Source organism: Hemicordylus capensis, chromosome 2, assembly GCF_027244095.1.
Source record: "Hemicordylus capensis ecotype Gifberg chromosome 2, rHemCap1.1.pri, whole genome shotgun sequence".
NCBI lineage: Eukaryota > Metazoa > Chordata > Lepidosauria > Squamata > Cordylidae > Hemicordylus > Hemicordylus capensis.
The window spans coordinates 199,850,679-199,872,176 of record NC_069658.1 but is presented as its reverse complement, the minus strand read 5'-3'; the positions used below and the strand labels follow the sequence as shown (position 1 = coordinate 199,872,176).

General features: G+C 46.8%; 2 protein-coding genes across 5 annotated transcripts in view; one reads left to right on the top strand and one right to left on the bottom strand.

Annotated features, from left to right (window-relative positions):
• The window catches only part of SMUG1 (single-strand-selective monofunctional uracil-DNA glycosylase 1), a 147,950-nt gene that overhangs the window by 124,926 nt on the left and 1,526 nt on the right, over positions 1–21,498 (bottom strand). For 3 of the 4 annotated variants that reach the window (XM_053296966.1, XM_053296964.1, XM_053296967.1), the window contains exons 2-4: positions 10,639–10,704; positions 7,385–7,608; positions 255–356 (exon numbers count right to left, since the gene is read on the bottom strand). The gene's annotated coding sequence lies outside the window, so the exon portion shown is untranslated. The remainder of the gene's footprint in view (positions 1–254; positions 357–7,384; positions 7,609–10,638; positions 10,705–21,498) is intronic. The other variant, XM_053296968.1, reaches the window with a different exon arrangement.
• The window catches only part of LOC128345262 (TBC1 domain family member 15-like), a 41,271-nt gene continuing 29,461 nt past the window's right edge, over positions 9,689–21,498 (top strand). Inside the window, exons 1-2 of the mRNA XM_053296962.1 lie at positions 9,689–9,793; positions 18,808–18,890. The gene's annotated coding sequence lies outside the window, so the exon portion shown is untranslated. The remainder of the gene's footprint in view (positions 9,794–18,807; positions 18,891–21,498) is intronic.

Here is a 21,498-nt window from a genome sequence, read left to right as displayed (position 1 = left end):
TCCCTCCCTGGCTTCTCCAAGATAGGGCTGAGAGAGATTCCTGCCTGCAACCTTGGAGAAGCCGCTGCCAGTCTGTGAAGACAATACTGAGCTAGATAGACCAGTGGTCTGACTCAGTATATAGCAGCTTCCTATGTTTCCTATGATGGCAGCCTGCACAGGCTGTAAATGAGTCAAATTACATTCAAAGGGAATCTCATGCATTGAAAGGACACAGTTAGCTCATTAATAGAATGATAGAACTAGAAACTTACTGTTTGTTCTCATTCCACAGTAGCTCTCTGCATCTGACTTCAGGATCAGCTGGGCTCCTCCCTCCACAGTTAAGCTCTGATTCCTAGTTAAGCTGCTGGGTCCTAGAGGGAACGGATTACACACATCCTGTATTAATCAGGTTGCATTCTCACAATCACAAAGGTCCTGGTTAAACAGTTAGCCAGGATCAGCAAGCCCTGCAGAACTGATAGTGAGAACGCAGAATTTCAGGGCAAACTGCTCCAGCATTTAACCAGGATAGATAACCAGGATCAAATGCCTAGTTCAATCCCTGGCAACATCTCCAGGTAGGGCTGGGCAAGACTCCTGCCTGAAACCTTGGAGAGCCACTGCCAGTCAGTGTAGACAATGCTGAGCTAGATGGATCTGTGGTCTGACTCAGTATAAGGCAGTTTCCTATGTCACTCAGTTTAACCTTTCTCACTGCAAAAACAGTAAAAGAAGCCAGTTCCACTGTGCTGACTTCGTTTTAATTATATATATGAGCATGAGCTTTGTGGGCGACAGCTCATTTCATCAGATGCAAAGCAGAAACTGTTGAAGCACAGCAGAACGATTGGTTAAAAGCAAGGTTCTTAAAGGGACAGTAATAATTTACATTAAGTGGGATCTTTGTAGTCCAAAGGAAACCATAATCCCTATTAAGTCTTTGGTTAATAGTGTTGGGTTTTTGTTTTTTTTAATGAACTCCTGCTCAGCTATTTCCCATTCTCTGTGTCCACCAGGATTGATCTTTTTAAGAGCAGTTATTCTCGGGTCTTATTTAGATCTGGATCATGGCTTGGAGGGAAGGGGGAGCATCTGTTTCCAGACTTAAAATCCTCCCCACCCCAAGCAGTAGTTATGCACTATAGAGGGGGAAATATTATGGGCACAATTAGCAGGGGTGGTAGTGGATGATTTGGATTGAGGCCATGCAGCAGGAGAAAAGGGTTAGAGTCGTCCCCCCACCCAACCCATGCCATAGCCCCAGTCCAAACTGGGGCGGGGAGGGCTGTCACCTTTTGCAAAAGAAAAAGACAAAATACTCTCTGGTCACATCCAGTTTGGCTCAAAGTCCCACTGAGCTGAATGAGGTTTAGGCCTAAATTAGGACTGCAGCGGTAAATCCTGCAGCCCTTCAGTTCATCCCTATGCATGTTTATTTCCAAGTCTCATTGGATCCATTGGGACTTAATCCCAGGTGCGTATGCATAGGCATGGCCACCTTAGTTGCAGCAAAACAAGTCAAGAGGTCTGCCTTCTTGTAATGAACAGCAGACAGGGCACCTCTGGATCCAAAGGGACCTGCCTTTCCCTGGGCCACCTCCCATGGGCCTACTCCCACTCGCTGCAGTGCACAAGCAGGAGCAGGGGGAACGGATGGGAGGGAATGAGCACGTTTCTCAGCGATAACGCCATACACTTTTGTAAGTGGGTGTGTTAATTTGTTTTTGGAGATGTTCCTGTCTGTGTATATATTTTGAAGAAATAAAGCAAAAGAAGACTTGCTCACTGGTCTCTGGAGGGAAAAAGCAGCTCCTCGCTTCTTAATTGCTCATGGAGACAGGAAGGACACCAATGTGGTCTAGGAGTGGCCGGCCAGCCTGAGGTTCTGGACTACAACTCTTGTCATCCCCAGCCACAAGGAATTGCAGCTGGGAATGATGGGAGCTGTAGTCACCAAGAGCTGGAGAGCCTCAGGTTGGCCAGCCCAGACTATTAGTTCCTAGGGGGAAAAACCCTGCCTGTGGTGGATTTGAGCGGCAGAGGAGTCCTCCCTCTCTCCTGCCCTTTTGCTGCATGCCCAGCAGCAATGTGTGTTTTAGATCTGTTGGTTTTTGCTGTCTGTTCGTTCTCTCCTGCTGCGGCACAGAATGACAGCTCTTCCTCCTTGGGGCTTGTACATCGCGGGATCTGAGGAGGGTCACTGAGGAGAGGAGGTGGCCAGGGGGTGAGCAGAACAGGCAAGGGTGTCCTGACGGGGCGGGCGGAGGAGAGACAGGCAGACTTTTGGAGACAGCCAGAGGAGAGCTAACTCATCAACCGCTGCTGGAAGAACAGGCTGCAGCGGCCTCAGGCACGGAGTGACTCCGATCTCACCCGGTGTCTGGGGTCAAACTCGGTCAGCAAAGAGGCCTCCGGAGAACACCTGAGCAGCACACCGCCGCCGTGAGAGTGGGAGGCTCAGACAGGGGAACTCGCCTCTCCTTTCATTGTCTTAAAGCTCAGTGCCACGCCAAACCACAAGGGGGCACTGTGCTGCAGGGAGGGAGGAACGGCTCTAGGAGTGCTTGCCACCTTTTCCTGGCAAAGATTCTGTGCCTTTAATAGCTGCATGCTTGATGCTTCCCATGTCTGCATTACCATGCCAAGAAAAAGCATGCGGCTTTTTTATTCTTAACCTTGCCCGTGGCATGTAAGCTTTTGCACATGCAGGGAAATCCAAATGTAGGTCATTTTCATCCAGGCTATTTTCTGCCCGCTCCCGTGCGTGCATTCTGAAGTGGCACAGTCCGATGAGCGCTGCAGCATGATGTGCCTGTTTTACACTGGAATCCTCACAAACTAGACAGAAGGGAGGGAGGGAGGGAGAGGTGTGGGAGGGGTGTGCGTACACAGGCATGATCTGCCAGCATTCACCTACAGACGTGGGAACAAATGGGGAACTTTAGCTCCTGCACTGACTGAGGAAAAAACCACACACACACACACACAGAGCTCTTTATAGGGGCTTCCAAGTTTTTTGGCCTAGTAGCCCCTTTCAGTGAGAAGGGGCCATCATCACTAGCCCAGTTTTGGAAATGTGCTGCTTAAAAGAAAAGAATACACAGAACAAATTCTTTCCAGGGCAGAATTTGGGCCAGGACCTCATCCTGGTGCCTTTTTGGAGTGCCAGGCTCAATGGTGATAAGATACCAGTGTCTCTGGACATATGCAGAGTTAATCCCATCCCCACTCACAGTTCACTCATAGATGACATGAAAGAGAAGAAAGGCTTGAAGTGTGAGGCCCAACATGCTGAAATCAGATTACAGCTTCACTGGCAGCAACAGTGGCCAAGCCTGAGAATCTCAAGCAGGGCCCCAAAGGTGAGGGCCACACCCCCTCCTTGTTTCCAGGCTCTGGTAGCCAGAAGCCTAAACTTGCCCCAGAACTTGGAGGCTAAATTGCTGGTTTTCATGGCTAAAATAACCCACCCTCTAATAAATTGTAGCCACCTTAAGTGGTCCAGTGGGGAAATGCTTGGCTAATGAGCAGAAGGTTGCTGGTTGAATCCCCACTGGTACTATATCAGGCAGCAAAGATATAGGAGGATGCTGAAAGGCATCATCTCATACTGCACGAGAGGAGGCAATGGTAACCCCCTCCTGTATTCTACCAAAGACAACCACAGGGCTCTGTGATCCCCAGGAGTTTACACCAACTCAAGGGCACACTTTACCTTTACCTAATAAGTCGTTGCCTTTGTCTTAGTGCTTTTGAGCATGCAAAGTACTTCACATGTTTTATCTTGATGTCTTTGCCACAGCCCTTATGGTAAGTAGCTAGTATTATCTCCAGGTTGCAGTTGAGGCTGCGAGGAAGTGGCCTGCCCAAGGCCATGTGGTGCCTCAGTTCATGGCAGAGCTGAGATCTGAATAGGGCGGGGGGGGGGGACACACCTGATTCACAGCGCAACTTCTTAGTCACTAGACCCCACCTGAATGTAAAGTAAAGGTAAAGTGTGCCGTTGAGTCGATTCTGACTCCTGGCGCCCACAGAGCCCTGTGGTTTTCTTTAGGTAGAATACAGGAGAGGTTTACCATTGCCTCCTTCCGTGCAGTATGAGATGATGCCTTTCAGCGTCTCCCTATATCACTGCTGCCCAATATAGGTGTTTGAACTGGCAACTGTTCTGCTACCTTCTGCTTGTTAGTCAAGCATTTCCCCACTGCGCCACTTAAGGTGACCACCTGAATGTACCCACTCCCTTTTTAAAAGGCTGGCCCTTATACCACTTATGGGGAGTCGCTGTACCTCAGTGGTAGAGGATCTGCTTTGCATGCAGAAGGCTCCAGGTTCAACCCCTCGCATTTCCAGAGAGGAATGGGAAATTAAAAATAATAAACCCTGGAGAGCTGCTGCCAGTCAGTGCAGATACTACTGAGCTAGACGGATCGATGGTCTGACTCAGTAGGCGGCAGCCTTGCCTGTTTATTCAATCCCCAAATAAAATCCGCACCACTGCTTCCTTTATCTCTTTTCCAAGTCTCAACCGACCTCCAAGGGTACTGAAGGCCTTATTATCCTCACTGCCACCCTGGCTTTTGCTCACTGCCCAGCATGGAGGCTGAGAAGTCACCGCCCCAAGAGCATCACACAGGCAGATGCTGGCCTCCTGTGGTGAGCTTTTACAAACAGGGCTTCCCCGGCAAACTTCCTTGCTCCCTCCTCCTCCTCCAGGCAAATTTTCCAGTGAATGAAAGCAGATCATTAGCAGTCGGGGAGCAATCAGTGCCCAATGGATGAGCTGCGACTAATGCCAAGCTCGTTAAATGCCATGAAATTAACATGGGGAAATCACCTGCTGAGGCGCTTCCTCCCTCCACCACCGGCCAGGGAGGTTTCATGGCACCTGCTGCTGCCAAAGAGCAGCTCTGTGTTTAAGTGGGCCTGCTGAGAAAGTCTGCCATTGCCAGGGGCCGTGTGTATCCCCAGGACTTCACAGCAGCACAGGGGGGAAAAGCAACTGCAGGATTTGACATGGGCCACTGGTGCTCAGATAACTGGGGAAGTGATCAAGGGGTCCTGAATGAAATCCACAGGCTGCATTCCCAACAATTCCCCCCAGTTTTAGGCCTAAGCTCCTGAAACAAATAGCTAAGGGGGGTGGGGTGGGGTGGGCAGCTGTAATTCAAGAACTGTAAGGCTGCAGGAGGCCCAAGTGACCAGGCTCACACTATCATACTTTGGACAAATTATGCAAAAGCCCAGCTCCCTTGAGAAGTCCATAATGCTGGGGAAAGTGGAAGGAAAGAGCAGAAGAGGACGACCAGTAGCAAGGTGGATGGACTCTGTTACAACAGCAATGGATGCACCACTGAGAGACCTTAAAGATCAAGTTGAAGACAGATCATCCTGGAGAGAATCTATCTATGTGGTCGTTAAGAGTCGACACTGACTTGATGGCAATCAATCAATCTATCAATCAAGGCTGCAGGTCAGCTTCCTCAAAATATTAGTGTTCTTTTTTACACGTTTCTAGCCCTCATGACTGTGAAGATATGCTTGAAAACAAGGCAATCAATGCTTGCAGAAACCTCACCAACAAGTGGTGTTGATGAACAAGATTTACAGCAGGCAGGGCTTCATTGCCCTGGCTGTCCCCATGGCCTGCAAAATTTATGATGCCAGGTAGCAGACACTGCATAATAATCTATGCAGAACTTCTGGCCTCCCGATGAAAAGCTAGAAGGTGTGGTGGGGGGCCATACAGGTCACTTTAGGGAGAGAGTCAGAGTCTGGATCAGGATGTGGATCTGACTGCAGAGAAGGCCTGCTCTTGGGTCCCAACCAACCAAATACCAGACAATGGTGGGACACACTAGAGGACCCACCCCATTGATCTTAGCAGGTGAGTGGGCTCCTATTACGGGGTGAGGCAGCCCTTCCAGTATCCTAGCCCCAAGCCATTGTTCAATTACTTATGATTATCATTCTTGTTAAGCATATTTATATAGGTACTTTTCAACAGAATGTTCACAATGCAGTTTACATAGCAAAAGCAATGAGAAAATGGACCGAAGAATGAGGAGATGGTTCCCTGTCTCAAAGTGGCTCATAACCTAAAATAGGTGTAGGCCACCTTGGCTCGCCAGCTGTTGTTGAACTACAACTTCCATTATCCCCAGGCACAAGGTAAACATTGCTCTAAAGACAAAACCAGAGGAAGAACCAACACTTTAAATAATGCCTGGAACTGGAAGCATATTGGCAACCAGTGATGTTTTAAAAGCAAAGTCACATGGTCCCCCATATAGGTTCTTCCCCAATTGACTGTGCTCTATATCCATTTGTAAAAATCAGTAGCAAGTTCACTGACAGGAAATTCTGCTATGCAGAATTTTGAGGGAGACATGAAGGTGATTGGAAAGGTAGAGGGAAACTTGATCTTCCAACAATACCTAGATTGGGGTGGCCAACCTGAGGCTCTCCAGCTGCTGGACTACAACTTCCATCATCCCCAGGCACAATAAATTGTGGCTGGGGGTGATGGGAGTTGTAGTCCAACAGCTGGGGAGGCTCCGATTGGCCACTTCTGGCCTAGCTGGATGCCAAGTTGACTCACAGTTTCTTAGAGTACACAGTTCCTACACAGAAGGCACTTTCTCGTGAGAATAAGCATGAATTTCTGTGTAGGAAGACCAGGTAATGTCGTGATCTTGCACAATGAGGTTTTTAATCACATGTGCACTAGAAGCAGCAGCCATTCCTTTCTATGCACCACAGTAGAATTGCTGTCACAGATTATGGACTCCGGCAAGGATGAGCAAGACAGATTTGGTCTTTCTCCATATTGAGTAGTAGCACTGATTTCCCCATTACCCAGAGGACTGAACCCAGGCAGTAGTATGCCCAAAGCTAATGGTAGAAATTGGTAGCACAAAGGGGCCCCCCTGTGGGCAACTGAAGGATGGCAAGCAATTCCTTTGTGTGTCAGTGCAGTAAAACCAAGAAGCTACCAATGATGGTACTAGAATGGGCTGAAGGGGTTAGGGGAGAGATGGTAGATTATTATTATTTTTTTCCAGACACACAAACTGAATCTACAGCTATAGGAATCAGTGAGAAAATTCATTCAGTTTTAGTTTTATGCAAATGCCACATTCAGACAAAGGCAAACAGCCTCAAATCTAACAAAACACCGGTTTTGCAGGTGAAATCCATCCTCGGTTTTTTAAGTCAAATTTCTGCTCGGGAAGCCCCAAAGAAATGCTGTAACATGTAGCCTGACAGCTACATGGCAAATCTTGCCGGGGAGCCGGGGATACTCAACTGCATTCTCACTGATGAAAACAAATATATATAGGGGGTGGGTGGGCTGTTTTGATTACACAAGTAGCCCACCTTTCTTTTAGACTGTTACCTGTGATAGATGTAGACTTGTTCAGCTTCACTGGGATGCAACATTGCATGCCCTCAGACCCATTTTTATATTTAGCACATTTTTATCCTGCTCTTCCTCCAAAAATCCCCGTGAGATGTGAAAGAAAGCAAATGCCCAAGACAACCCAAGGCTGGTTGAGTACTAGGCACCTCAGCTCAGATCTTCCTGGTCCAAATCTTCACACACTATTCGGCTCCCTGCATCTAGAACCCAAGCGTGGGAAAGAAAGAGAGTGTGAGAAAGCCCCCTTCAGCAACATTTTTTCCAGACTCTTTCATTTAAAAAAGAAGCGCTGGCATTGAACCTCAAGCAATGCCCTCCATGGTCATGAAAGCTGTTGCTACAGAAAGCTTCCCCTCAAATCTAGGACTCATATAAAATGTATATACAGTCTTGTTGGACCACTCCATCACTTAACAGCATTACTTGTGTTCTTCATGGGAGATTGTGAGCAAGGGCTTGTAGCCGTCTAGCCTGACTTGCATCAAATATAGCTGCCATCTGGAAAAAAGGACAAGTCTGCTGTCCCTTGAAGAGAGGCACAAAAGAGGGAATTTCAGCAGGTGCAGCTTTTCTTTCCCCTGCATGACAAGCTGCACCTGCTGAAATTCCCGCTTCTGTGCATCTCTTGAAGGTACAGGAGATTTGTCCTCTTTTCCACATGGCAACCAATTTGGGGCTGAGGAGAAAAGGTTCTGGAGACAGGGAAGTGAAATCTGGCTTTGAGGTGAAACAGAGGTGCTAAAAGGAGATTTTGGAGGAGGAAATTGGATCAAGGAAAAGGGTATTTATTAAAGGAGAAAGCAGACTTTCAGGGAGGATATACAATTTACCTCAGAACCCCTGGGTCTGATAGTGGATATTTAGTAACAGCTGGTGTGAAACAGTTAAAGGAGTAACTGTGTTTAACACAGTCTATAGCCAGAGATAGTAGAAAATTACGGTTTTAAAAGAACAAGAAAATTGAGTCTGGGTCTAAGTGGAGAAGGGAACTCACTCTAGAGACCATAGCCATTGATTTTCATTAAAAGACTGGAATTCTTTTATAATATCTGAAATTCTGAACTAAACCTCTAATTATATCTGGTTCTATATATATTGAAGCCTAGATATAGTTATATATATTGGAGCCTAAAGAAAAACATCATATTAAAAAATAAACTTCACATCTTTTCATTGAGTCCTGGATCTCTGGTTGGTTCATTTCCAACCCTAATGTCATTGCCTGCTACCAAGTAAAAAGGAGTAAAGAGCAGTGTAATGAAAATGGTGTCAGCAGCAGACACAAGATTCAGAAGTAATATAATGAATATTTAAAATGAAAGGGTTGCAGGTGAGGTGCAACTGTCACAATTAATTAGAAAAGTAATTATTTTTACACTAATGGGAAGGACAAAAAGAAGGTACCCCCAAAGTGAATCTTGTGGCTGCCAACATTCGAGCTAATGTTGTACAAATTAATATGGTTTATTTTATTTTCTTCCACTTTTAAAAAGAAAGAGGGAAAGACTCAACTGCTGAAGGCTTTTTTTCTTATGCATGAAGAATTGATGATCAATGTTCAGATCACCCCTTGCCATGAGGAAGCTGGGAAGAAGACTCCTTGAACTTCTTCTAGGATTCACACCTAGCTATCGGGAAGGGTGTTTGTTTTACAGTAGTTCTTTCTCCTGCTAACAGGCAAAGAGGCACCCTTTGCCTCTTTGTGGGTGCCTCTTATATTAAGCAGGAGGAAAGCACGTGTCCCTGTGCAGCCCAGCCCAGCATCCCTCCCAGTGGCCGATGATGGTGTCTCATATATATATATATTAGAATCTTCTCATTCACTTTGCTGCTTAAACATTTGTGAGCTATTGGTTTGAAAAGCAAAATAAATAAATAGCAGGGCCGGTCCTTCCAGGTGGTGAGGTGGTTGCCTCAGGCAGGTAACTGGGGTGCCAGTGGGGCAGCAAAATGCACTCCTGCCCCCCTCTTAGAAGGGTGCCCACAGGGGGTGGGGTGGTAGCAGCAGCATTTGATGTCCTGCCTCAGGTGCACAGAGGTATCCAGTCATCAATTATAAATAGAATGTGTAAATATAAATATATATTCTAAATAGAATAACAATGGGCAGCATCCAGACTACTCCCATGTTCCACTATCCACTTGCACAAGGGGGAGGGGTGATTTCAGCCACCCCCTCTTATACTTCTTCATTTATTATGGCACTTATAGACATGCATATTTGTTTCGAACATTCCAGACATTGGAGAAATGAGGGGGTTGTTCCGGGCATAAGACCTGCTGCACAGCAGCAGGCCTGGAGACCGGAGTGGTGAACACCTGGGAAGGAAACCCAAGAGGCTGAGCAGCACCACTCACCGCTCTGATCTAGGATCACACTTCCAGGTAGGAGCAAAAGCGGCAGTAACCCAGCACCATGTGAATGCCCAAGATATAAAAATCTGAGCACAAGGCGGGCAGAAATTGAAAAGCTCATAAAGCTCATACTGGGTGGTGACAAGTGACAGCCTTTGCCCTCCTTCCCTCCCCCCTCCACTCCAGGAAAACCCACCCATGTTCCAGACTAGGGATCAGTGGGACAGGTGGGCTGTGATTTTATGAGCCTCCAGCTGCTGTAGTATAAGCCCCTTGGGCTCATGTTCCCAGCTGAGTGGGGGGTCCAATGAGAAATGCTTGTGCATTGGGGTCAAGGACAGCAGCTGCTAAAGTGCCTTAAATGCAGCCCCGTATTCAAAAGATGGTGGTAGGCATAAGGGATGTGTGCATGGCAGAGATATGACAGACTTGGGTATCTGGGAATCCCTGGAGAAGTTCAAGTGGTCACCATCCCAGTTTTCTCACTCTAAGGGGTGACCGTCAGTTCTTAATGCATTTGAAGAAAAGCTGTAAGCAGTCGAGTCTTTTCATTAAACGTGGAATAAAAGAAAGGCTGGGGCTGCCCCTTTAGCACTGGCTATATTATTCCTATGCCTTTAATAGTCTACAGTATTGGCACTTATAAGGTAAAGCTTTTCTTGCCCTCTGTATGTCATATGTGTTAAAGGCAAAAGAGCAGAGCCAGTCAAAAGAGGTCGCAGCCCTCTTAAAAAGTCTTGAGTGGGATAAAGCAAGTGAGCCGAGGAAGATCATTAGCCTTCTCATATTCAGTGCAAAAAACCTGCTAGCCACTAAAATCTACAGACAGCAACTTTAAAGCAAACACATTCTTCTTCACAGTGTGCATAACTTACCTTTGGAACTCAGTGCCACAAGATGTTGTGATGGCTGCTAACAATTTCTGGTTTTAAGGATGACAGCTGCATGGAGAACAGGTCTGTCAGTACAAGCAATGATTACTAGAAGTAAAGCCTTCATGTTCAGAGGCAGTATAGATGTCTACCAGATGCCAAATAATGAAACTGTTCTGGGGTGCTGGCTAAATACTCCAATTGGGCTTTGGGGCTAATGTGGGGAATCAGCGTGACTATATGGAACAGTTTATTACAGTATCATTTTCTGCAAAGTTTTGGTCTGGAAATGAGGATGACAAATATGGTACAATCAGATTTATGTAGGGATAATCGAGGTATAGGAAGAGAAAAATATTCATTAGGCAAGGTGAGGAGGCAGCAAAATCTTAACTAGCAATATTAACTAGAGTCTCACATAGAGGTCCTAATTGTCAATTAAATCAGCTTAAGGTTTTACTTGAGAAAAGACCCAGATGTAGTCTTAAAGAGAAGAAAGAAGGGAGCAAGGAGATTCAGAAGGGATAGGTAGTTAGTATTACTGGTCCCGGTCCATTGGTGTGTTGGATGCACTTGCAGGTTGGAGTGCACAGGTTGATTTCCTTGCCGGAGAAAAACAGGAAAGAGAAAAGGAAGCAATGCAGAGCTGCCACTCACAAGCTAGGGAACCAGGAATTCAATAGGCAAAATCATGCCCTGGGGCAATGCAAAGGTCAGGCGCCATGACTGCAGGGGCTGAAACTGGCATGTAACAAAGAAGTTCATGTTTGCATGGGTGTGCTCTTTCAGAAACAAAAGATGGACTGGCTGGTCGAGAGGTGTGTGTAGGGTGCTGGATGGGTGGGCTCAAAAGCCTTATCTGAGATGGGGACATCTCTTCCTGGGAGAGAGAGAGGTTTCCTTTTCTGTTAAGGATTCTACCTCTGGCTCCTTGCCAGCTCATTAATGTTGGGATAGGAGACTGGGGGTGTGACATGCTTATCTGGGTAATTGTGAGAGCAATTAGGGAGTTAAATCCCATTGCAAATTGAGTCAGCTATTTCTCTTGTGAAGGTCTCTTTGACCTGGGTCAGCTTGTTAGCTTCCTCCCCTTTTGTAAGAGTGGCCATGGGGGTATCCCTACAGTAATTTGTTATTCTGACCTTGGGCAGTGCTGCCCCATGTTTGCTTGTGTCAAGAGACCAAACTGCATAGTTTGCCAAATATGGGCATATGCAGAGTTCACGGTCCCATAAGCTCAAGTGTCCAAGATGGAAGTTGCAAGCCTGCAACTCCAAATCACATAGAGGGATGCTGTTTGCAGCCCCAAGACAAGCTGTTTCGGTAACAGGATCCAACAACAAAGAATGAATTTATTTATTTATTGTTCAATTTATATACCACTTTTCAATGAAATAATCTCAAAGCAGTTTACAATATAATTAAAACAATGCATAATTAAAATACAAAAGGTATAGACGATCTTAAAAATCAACACAATACATAATTAAAATACAAAAGAATAGATAATATAAAAATAATCTCTATTTAAAAATGTAATAACCCATTAAAAATACATAAAACACAAAGCACCAGCAGTAACAACAACTAGCTGACCCAGGTGCAGAGCATCTGCACCTCTAGTTCTCCCTTGTTCTCAGCCCCTCGTTCTCAGCCCTCCCCCCTCCTCTTCCTTCTTCCCCCCTCCACTGTTTTTTCTCTCTGGCCAGCTGCTTTTCCTGGCTGGCTGCCGCCTTCTCTCCCCACCCTCACCTGCCGCCTTCTCTTCCCTCCCCACCACCACCATTTTCTCTACCACTGCCACCCTCACTTTCTCTCCCCCACACCACTGCCACCTTTGATTTCTCTCCCCCCGCCACTGCCATTTTCTCTCCCCGCCCACTTGCCTGCCCATTCACTGGCCTGTCTGTTGGCCTTATGTTCCCCGCTGCTGTCGTTTTCCTCTCCGCCTCCCCTCGCTCACGAACTCTCGCGAGAGCTGCCACACATGGGATTAGCAACGGGTATGTCTTAGAGAATTATTTATATAGAAGATAGATACTTTCATTCAAAAACCTGCGTGCAGAGCCATGTTGTTACTTTTCCCCTAAAAAGAAGACTGAGGAGCGGATTCCAGCCAGGAGAGCATTCCAAAACCTGGGCGCAATGACTGAGAAGGCCCTATCCCACGTGCTTGACAACAGAGCCTCTCTCAATTTCATCTCTTGTTTTGTCTGTGAACCAGGCAGAAAAGCTGTAATTGAACAGTGTGTGTGGGTGGGGAGGACAAATGTCCCTGGGCCCCTGAGAGAGCCCCCCCACCGGTTGGGCAATAGCTTGCTCTTCTGCAGCAAATACAGTACATGGGGGGGGGAGGCAAAGAAGGTCCAATACAGGGCCCACTACCATCTTGCTCTGCCCTTGCTGTGAACATGCCATCCCTGTTGCTTGTGGGCAGGTCACTGTTAATGCTAAACTAGACAGACCAGAGTAGTTCTTGATACTAATGTTTTAAGCTACTTTCGTTAGTCTGAAACCCTCTAATTTCCATAATAGGTACCTATCTTCTAGTTTGTTTTCTTGAATATGTAGACCGCCCCAAACATCCGACTCCGAGCGGTTGACAACAGCAAACAGATAAAAATGAAGGCCTTAAAACAATTTAAAACCACAGTCTAGTTAAAAAGCTTAGGGGGGGGGGAATAAGTCTTTAGAGACTTCTTAAAAGTTGTCAGAGATGGGGAGGCTCTTATTTCAGCAGGGAGTAATAGTTTTGACTACTGCCTGCACAGGCGCTCTTACCCCCGGACCTTGGGGACCCAGCCTGGGGTCTCCTGCCGTGCCACCACCCCACCCCACCCCTGCCCTGCCCTGCCATGGGTGCAGCCGCCAGGTGTATGTGTGTGCGTGAGCCTAGCAGGCCTCCCCCCACGGCCATGGTGGCGTTGGCAGGTGGATCGGGGCTCAGGAGCAGCTGCTGGGCTCCACCGCTCGGCCCTTGAGAACTGTGCAGGTCTTGAGAACTGTGCAGGTGTGCCAGAGCTTCCTCCTAGTTCTCAAGGGCCACAAGCCAAGCGGTCAAGCCCAGCGGCTGCTCCCGAACCCCGCTCCGCCTGCCCATGCCATCACGGGGGTGAGGGAGGCCTGCTTGGCTCACCCCTACACCTTGGCCGTGCACTTGGCATGGCTAGAATTTTTGAAGTTTTAGCAGGGCAGTGGTGGGGTGGGGTGGCAGCATGGCAGGAGGCCCCCCGGACCTTTTGGGGAAATTGAGGCATATAACTTTTAATTTAAAAAAAAAACAACAACTTTTAATTTTAACTCACAGGAGGGAGGGGGTTCTGAAGCCATTCTGGTCCGGGCACCAAAATAACCTAGGTGCGCCCCTAATTGCTGGCTAATCAGCAAAGTCCCATTAAGCTAGGGCTGCTCAACTTTGGCCCTCCTGAAGATGTTGGCCTACCACTCTCATAATCCCTGGCTATTGGCCACCGCGGCTGGGAATTATGAGAGTTGTAGTCCAAAAACAGCTGGGTGGGGGCGGGGGGGGAGTTGACCAGGCCTGCATTAAGCAAATGCAGCCATCAATCATGGTGGATGAAAACAGTCGCCTTCCTTTCAGAGCTCCTATACTTTATATATTTCTATGACAGGCAGAAATTCAGCTGGTGAACCTTTTCCTATCCTTTTATCTCCATGTTGGGGAAAGATTCACAGAGTGAATTTCTACACATCAGAGCAAAGGTTCCAACTAGGAACATCTGCCATGATAAGAGTGTTTGAGGATGTTCAGAGTAGATTATTTCATTCCTGGGTAATTAAAGCCAGCTGCTCCCCCTTTATGTGTGTACATGCCCACACACTTAGGGTTGCCAGCTTTTCTGTCAGGCAAAGACTTTGTGCCTCTAACAGTCCCATGCAAGGGAGAATTTTAGCTTTTATAAGCATAGAGATGCAGTTAGCCACATGTGCTCTATTTGTTTGCCACACTGGCAACTATTAAGGGCACAAAACCACTGTCAGAAAAATGGCAGTAAGTTGTCACATCTAAGATGAAGAAAAGACTTCCAGATGTGTGGCTTCCAAGAAGTCTTGCCCTTACTGGTATGTATGTATGCATTTATTTATTTAATTTATATACTGCCTGATACAGAAATCTCCAGGCAGTGTACAAGTTAACTCATAATATAATATTATATATATATATGTTAAAATTTATAAAAACAGATAAAAGTCTCAATAAATAAACACATTAAAATTTAGATTTTAATTAAAAACCTGGGAAAGCAAGTACACCTTCAGGGTCCTAAAACCAAACAGAGAAGGAGATGCTCTTATTTCAGCAAGGAGCACATTCCAAAGCCATCTGGGGCAGCCACAGAGAAGGCCCGGTTCCGAGTTACCACTAACTAAACGACACTAAACGAGTCAGCGGCAGCTGTAACTGGACCTTTCCCGATGATCTTAAGAGGTGACAGGGTGCACGACAGAGAAGGCGCTCTCTTTAAGTACCCTGGACCCAAGCTGTTGAGGGCTTTATAGGTAATAACCAGCACTTTGTATTTTGTTCGGAAACGTATTGGCAGCCAGTGAGTTCTTTTAGAATCAGTGATATATGATCCCTTTGGATAAACCCAAAGACCAATCTGGCAGCCACATTCTGTACCAATTATAGTTTCCGAACTACGTAAAAAGACAGCCCCATGTAAAGTGCATTACAGTAGTCAAGCCTAGAGGTTGCCTGCATATGTACCACTGTTTTAAGGTCATTTGTCTCCAGAAATGGACGTATCTGGTGCATCAGCCAAAGCTGATAAAAAGCACTCCTGGCCACTGCCTCAACTTTAGTAACCAGAGAGTTTGGGATCCAGGAGCAGTCTCAGACTACGGACCTGATCTTTTAGGGGGAATGTAACCCCATCCATAGCAGGCAGATCTAAACCATCTCTCGGATCTCAACCCCCTACAGACAGTACCTCCGTCTTGTTTGGATTATTTCAGCCTGTTATCCTTCATCCAGCCCAATATTAATTATTATTATTATTATTATTACATTTATATCCTGCTCTTCCTCCAAGGAGCCCAGAGCGATGTACTACATACTTAAGTTTTTCTTTCACAACAACCCTGTGAAGTAGGCTAGGCTGAGAGAGAAGTGACTGGCCCAGAGTCACCCAGCTAGTATTATGGCTGAATGGGGATTTGAACTCGGGTCTCCCCGGTCCTCCAGCACTCCAGGCAAGCACTTAGTGGGGTCATGCCATTTCCTGATGAAGTTGGTATGGAGAAATAGATCTGGGTGTCACCAGCATATTGATAGCATCCCCGACCAAACCTCCTGATGAACACTTGCAGCAGTTTCATGTAGATGTTAAAAAGCATTGGAGACGGTATGGAGCCTTGTGTAACTCCACACTTTAGCTCCCGCTTTGCAGAATAACAGTCTCCAAGTGACACCATCTGGAATCTGCCAGAGAGATAGGATAGGAATGGAACCACTGTAGAACAGTGCCACCCAAGTCCACCTTCTGCAAGCAACCCAGCAAGATACCATGGTCAATGATATCGAAAGCTGTCAAGAGATCCAAAAGGATCAGCAGTCACACTCCGTCTGTCAATTGCCAGTTGGAGATCATCCATCAGGCTGACCAAGGCAGTCTCAACCCCATAGACCACCCAAAAGCTAGTTTGGAATAGATCTCGATAATCTGTGTCATCCAAACTGCCTGGAGCTGACTGAGAAGCAACCACTCGCTCAATTCCCTTGCCCAACCAAGGAAGATTAGTGACAGGTCTGTAATTGGCCAACTCTGAGGGGTCCTGTGCAGGTTTCTTCAAATAAGGTCTAAGAATAGCCTCCTTAAGAAAAGGAGGCATCCTGCCCTCCCTCAGAGAAGCATTTATGATATTTACCAGAGCATCTCTAATAATATGACTGCCAGATGAAATCAGCCAAGTTGGGCAAGGGTCAGGAGAGCAGGTGGTGGGGCATACAGTCTGAAGCTGTTTGTCCACATCCTCAGAAGTAAAAAACTGAAAGTGATCCAATCCAATCCTACAAGAGGGGTTGCTGGGCACCTCTACGATATACTTGCTGTAACTGTGGAGTCTAGTTCGGTATAAATACAAGAGATTTTATCAGCAAAAATTTGTTTAAAACATCACAGTTGTCTTGTGACAGATGGTTCCAAGTTCAAATTCAAGGGGGAGGGGGCACATACTAGCCCCCTCACAACCTAGATAACTCAGCTGGACATGAATTTGCAGAAGCAATGCAGTCAGAAAGGAACCGCTTCTTTGCCACCTACACTGCCAGAGCATAGATCTTCAAATGAGCTCTGTGTTGCAATCTGTTGGATCCACACTGAGTCTTCCTCCACTTGCGCTCTGGTCATCTACCTCACTGCTTCAGCTCCTGTAGTTCTTCTGAATACCATGGGGCTGACTTTAAAGCAGGTCGGAAAGGACGCTTAGGAGTGATTGTGTCTACTGCTCTAGTAAGTTCATTATTTCATATTGGTACCAGAGCATCGACAGAATCACTAGCAGAGCCAGCTTAAAACCCTCCTAAGGCTTCTTGTAATCCTATGGGATCCAATAACCTTCTCGGGCGGACCAACCTAAAGGGCCCTTCACCCCTGCAGAGGTGGGTAGTGGCTGCAAGTCCTACCTTAACCAGATGGTGATCCATCCCTGACAGTGGGGAGATGACAGGAGTCCCCACCCATGGAACACCACCCTGATCAGAGCAAAAGACCAAGTCGAGCGTGTGATCTGCATCATGTGTCAGTCCAGAAACCACTTGGGATAGGCCCATAGTCATCATGGCCTGAAATGGACATTGTCCTGAAATGCACATTGAAGTCCCCCCGCACCAACAACCTGGACCTTTCCAATGCCAACTCTGCAACCAGGTCCATCAGCTCAGTTAGGGACTCCATTGGACAACGGGGTGATCGATACACCAACAGAAGTTCCAGTCTCTCCTTCGTTCCTAGACTTGGGTACACACACTCAATATAGGCCAATTCCCTGACAAGGATCCTGGTAAGGGAAATGGTATTCTTATAGACCACAGCCACCCCACCTCCCCGCCCCCATCCTCTCACCTGCTCCACCACAGAGTAACACATTGGGAGGAGCTGGGACCAAATCGGGCCACTAGCCTCTCCCAACCAGTTCTCCGTAATGCACACCAGGTCGGCACTTTCATCCATGATCAAGCCATGGATGATCTCAAGCTTATTTTGGACCAAACTGGCATTACAGAGTAATAAGGTGAGGTTCTGTGGGTTGTAGGCACTGCTCTCCAAGGTCAAAGAGGTGGTAGGCCTGATTGAGGGGGGAACCACAATTACATTTCTAGATTCCTTTCCCCTATTGGGACTTGCTGATCTACCAGTTTTGCAGAAGACAGAACATCAGACAGAACATCCTCCCTGCACAAGAGCTACTTCTATACATTCACACACACACAGAGGAGCCGGTCATCTTTTGCAGCAGGTCATCCAACACAGATTCCTGGGGAGGGCGTGTGTCTCTTTTGCAGAAATTGACCACTACAGCAACACCTCTGACCTCCTCTTCCTTCAAACCAACCTCATCTTGCTCAAACACTTCATTGCATTTTTCATCAACATTGGGCAGCCGGGCCCTAATTTCAGAAGGGGTTTCCCTTCATTCAGAAGTCCCTTGCTTGTTGCTTCCTCATTTCAGAGACCAGAAATTAGGGCATGCTTGTGTAACCCCTGCTCTTTAAGGGTGATATAGGCTTATCCAGTGGGGGGAGGGGGCTGCAAGTGGAAGTAAAGTAAAGTGTGCTGTCAAATCGATTTCAACTCCTGGCACCCACAGAGCCCTGTGGTTTTCTTTTGGTAGAATACAGGAGGAGTTTACCATTGCCTCCTCCTGTGCAGTATGAGATGATGATGCCTTTCAGCATTTTCCTAGATCACTGCTGCTGGATATAGTAATAGCGGGGATTCAAACCGGCCACCTTCTGTTTGTTAGTCAAGCATTTCCCTGCTGTGCTATTAGATGGCTGCAAGTGGAATAGGGACTACTACCATATATGGGTGTGTTTTTTTTAAGTGCAATCCTCCTCAGAGGATCCAGAGGCCTGATGAAGAAGGTCCCTGCACAGATTGCTCCTGTGGGCTAGTTATTTGTTAAGCCTATATTTATTATTTTCAGGCTTTCAAGAAGGGAGACAAAAACAGATGGTATCTTGACAAGCCAACACCACTACCAAAAAGGAAAAACCTCAATTTGGACACGTGAGTCTAAGCAAGTCTCTGTAACCTTTTTATTTTATTTTGGGAATTCAGTTATTTGTGTTAAGACATTTTAAAATGCAACGTTATCATTTAGTTGTTGTTCTTGTGTTTCATTTGTATGGAAAGTTAAAGAAATCTCACAAGGCAGGATTACACTGCCAGTTGTATAATAACCCATACTTGGTGGGAAGAAAGTGTTATACTTGCGTGCACACTGATGGTGCCCCTGCCACCCTCAAGTCTTAGGCCTGTGGTTTTCATCCTTATACAATCTCAGGTTGAGAAGCCTCTGCACATTCACCATGGAACACACCTCTGTTGCTGAGAATTCCAGGACTTTAGATAAAGGTGCACACTCAGAGCACTGGCCAGGCCTGCTGGGCCTCTCTCTTGCCTTGGGTGTGTGGCCTAGAATACACCCAGCTGGTGTAATATGCAATGGCTGCCCATTGCAAAGGAAGCTTAAGAGCCATGCACAAGCTGTCTTTGGGGAAAGAGCTCTGCCATTACTAGTTTTCTCAATGAGGAACCTTCAGCAGGTGTGTGTGTTCCTGGAACACAACTGGAAAACTACCATCAGATTACCTAGCAGCAGCAGCAATCCTGCTGCCAACCAACTCATCTCCTTCTACTCACCCTAGGGAACACATCTCTAAATTGCTCTCCACATGGCAGCTCTATTACCCTACAGCAAAGGAAACTGGGAATTGCCTCCCTCATAAATCCTGCCGCCTCTGCCTGCTGAAATATTCCCCATCACCTCCACCCACTTCCTGCTGCATCTGCTCCATATTAATTAGTGTAATTAGTGTTGCTCTGAGCTCCTCTAACAAACCTGCAAGGCGGATGGCTGGTGCTGCTGCTGCTACTACTGTGGTTGGTGATGGCTGATGGGACTTTTAAATTAAGCCTTTAGGTTGGTAAATAAGACAATATGTTTTCAGAGCTTAATTAGAGGACCAGAACCTGTGCAGCAGTACTGCCAGGTGCAAATACTTCTGTGTGAGATTTTCTGTATGGGAATTCAGGCCAGCTCTAGTGCAGCATTAGTTTGGGTACCAACAGGTTTTCGGAGGGCAGCAAAACTTGAGTGTGATGACTAGAATAGCTGACTAGAGAGAGAGAGAGAGAGATGTTGCCCTAACCAGAGGCTCTTTCTTTCTTTCTTTCTTTCTTTCTTTCTTTCTTTCTTTCTTTCTTTCTTTCTTTCTTTCTTTCTTTCTTTTAATCAGTGACTCGAGGCTCTTCACAAACAAGCTAAAACTTCCAATAATTTAAAACCAAACAATTAAAAACAAATAAAGAGGTTGAATCCACTGGAATTGGTGGTACCAATCATGATGGGAAGACAGGGATCATCTGTATTGCAGGTTTGCATAGATGCATACACACAAAACTTGTCCTGTGGTAATATTACAATTTCCTTTCAAGAGATGAAGCCTCTAATCCTTCTGGGCACATGTGTACACAGAAATGTGATCTCTCTCTCTCTCTCTCTCTCTCTCTCTCTCTCACACACACACACACACACACACACACACACACCCCTCAGGTTTTTTTGTTTTTGTTTTAATGATCTGCTAGTTGGAAAAAATTTCATGTACTATTTGAAATACTCTTTCCCCAGCCCCAGGCAGTGAGCACTAATGAACACACACTGAAGATTAACACTAAATTAGCTAAGGCAGTCTCCTTCCAAATACCAAACAAGTGACTGCAAACTAAAGCTGGAAGCCAGGAGGAGCCAAATGCATCCCAAATCCTGAGAGAGAAGAAAGGCTACCAGAGAGAGAAAATAAAATGGTTTCTGCTCCACTGTCTCAAATATGAGATAGTAAGTTTGTGCACATGACCATTTCCTCTGCCACTGAGGAGGGCTGACCGGGAGGCAGGATCCTACCTGCCTTGTCCCTCCGCTGTCCACATGCCCACACGAGTGCTAGGCCATGAGTGGCAGAGCCAGGAACTGGAGAACTTCCTCCTCCGGCATCCCACAATGCACCGCGTGAGGAGTGGAGAGCCTTGCGGGATTTCCCTGCTTACAGGCACTCCTGACCCCAGACTCTAAGGATGTTTGGGCGGGCTGCAGGGATGAGGGGTGAGGTAGAAGGGCGCCACTCACCCTTCTTCCTCACTGACTGTTAGTCTGGGTAAAAAACCTGAGCTACCCGGTTGAAGAGTGCTGGGACTGGGACTGATCCCGGTGCTCCACACGACCAGCCCTACCTGGGTAGGGCTGTACAGGCCTAGGTAGGGCTGGTCGTGTGAACGACCTTATCAAGAACCATTCCCACCCCCCACCCCCGCCATTGATACGAAGCTGCCTTGCTGAGTCAGACCATTGGGCATCTAGCCCAATACTGACAACACTGACTGGCAGCAGTTTCCTCGTGTCTTTCCTTCCCCAGCCCTGCTGTCCGATATCCTTGAAGCAGAGATGTTTAGTCACTGAACTGAAACTCAGAGGTCCTATATACATAACAAGCTGCCTTATACGGAGTCAAACCCTGGGTCTATCTAGCACAGTACTGTCTACTGCTCTGCCTGGCAGCAACTCTCCAAGGTTGCAGGCAGGAGTCTCTCCTAGCCCTATCTGGAGATGCCAGAT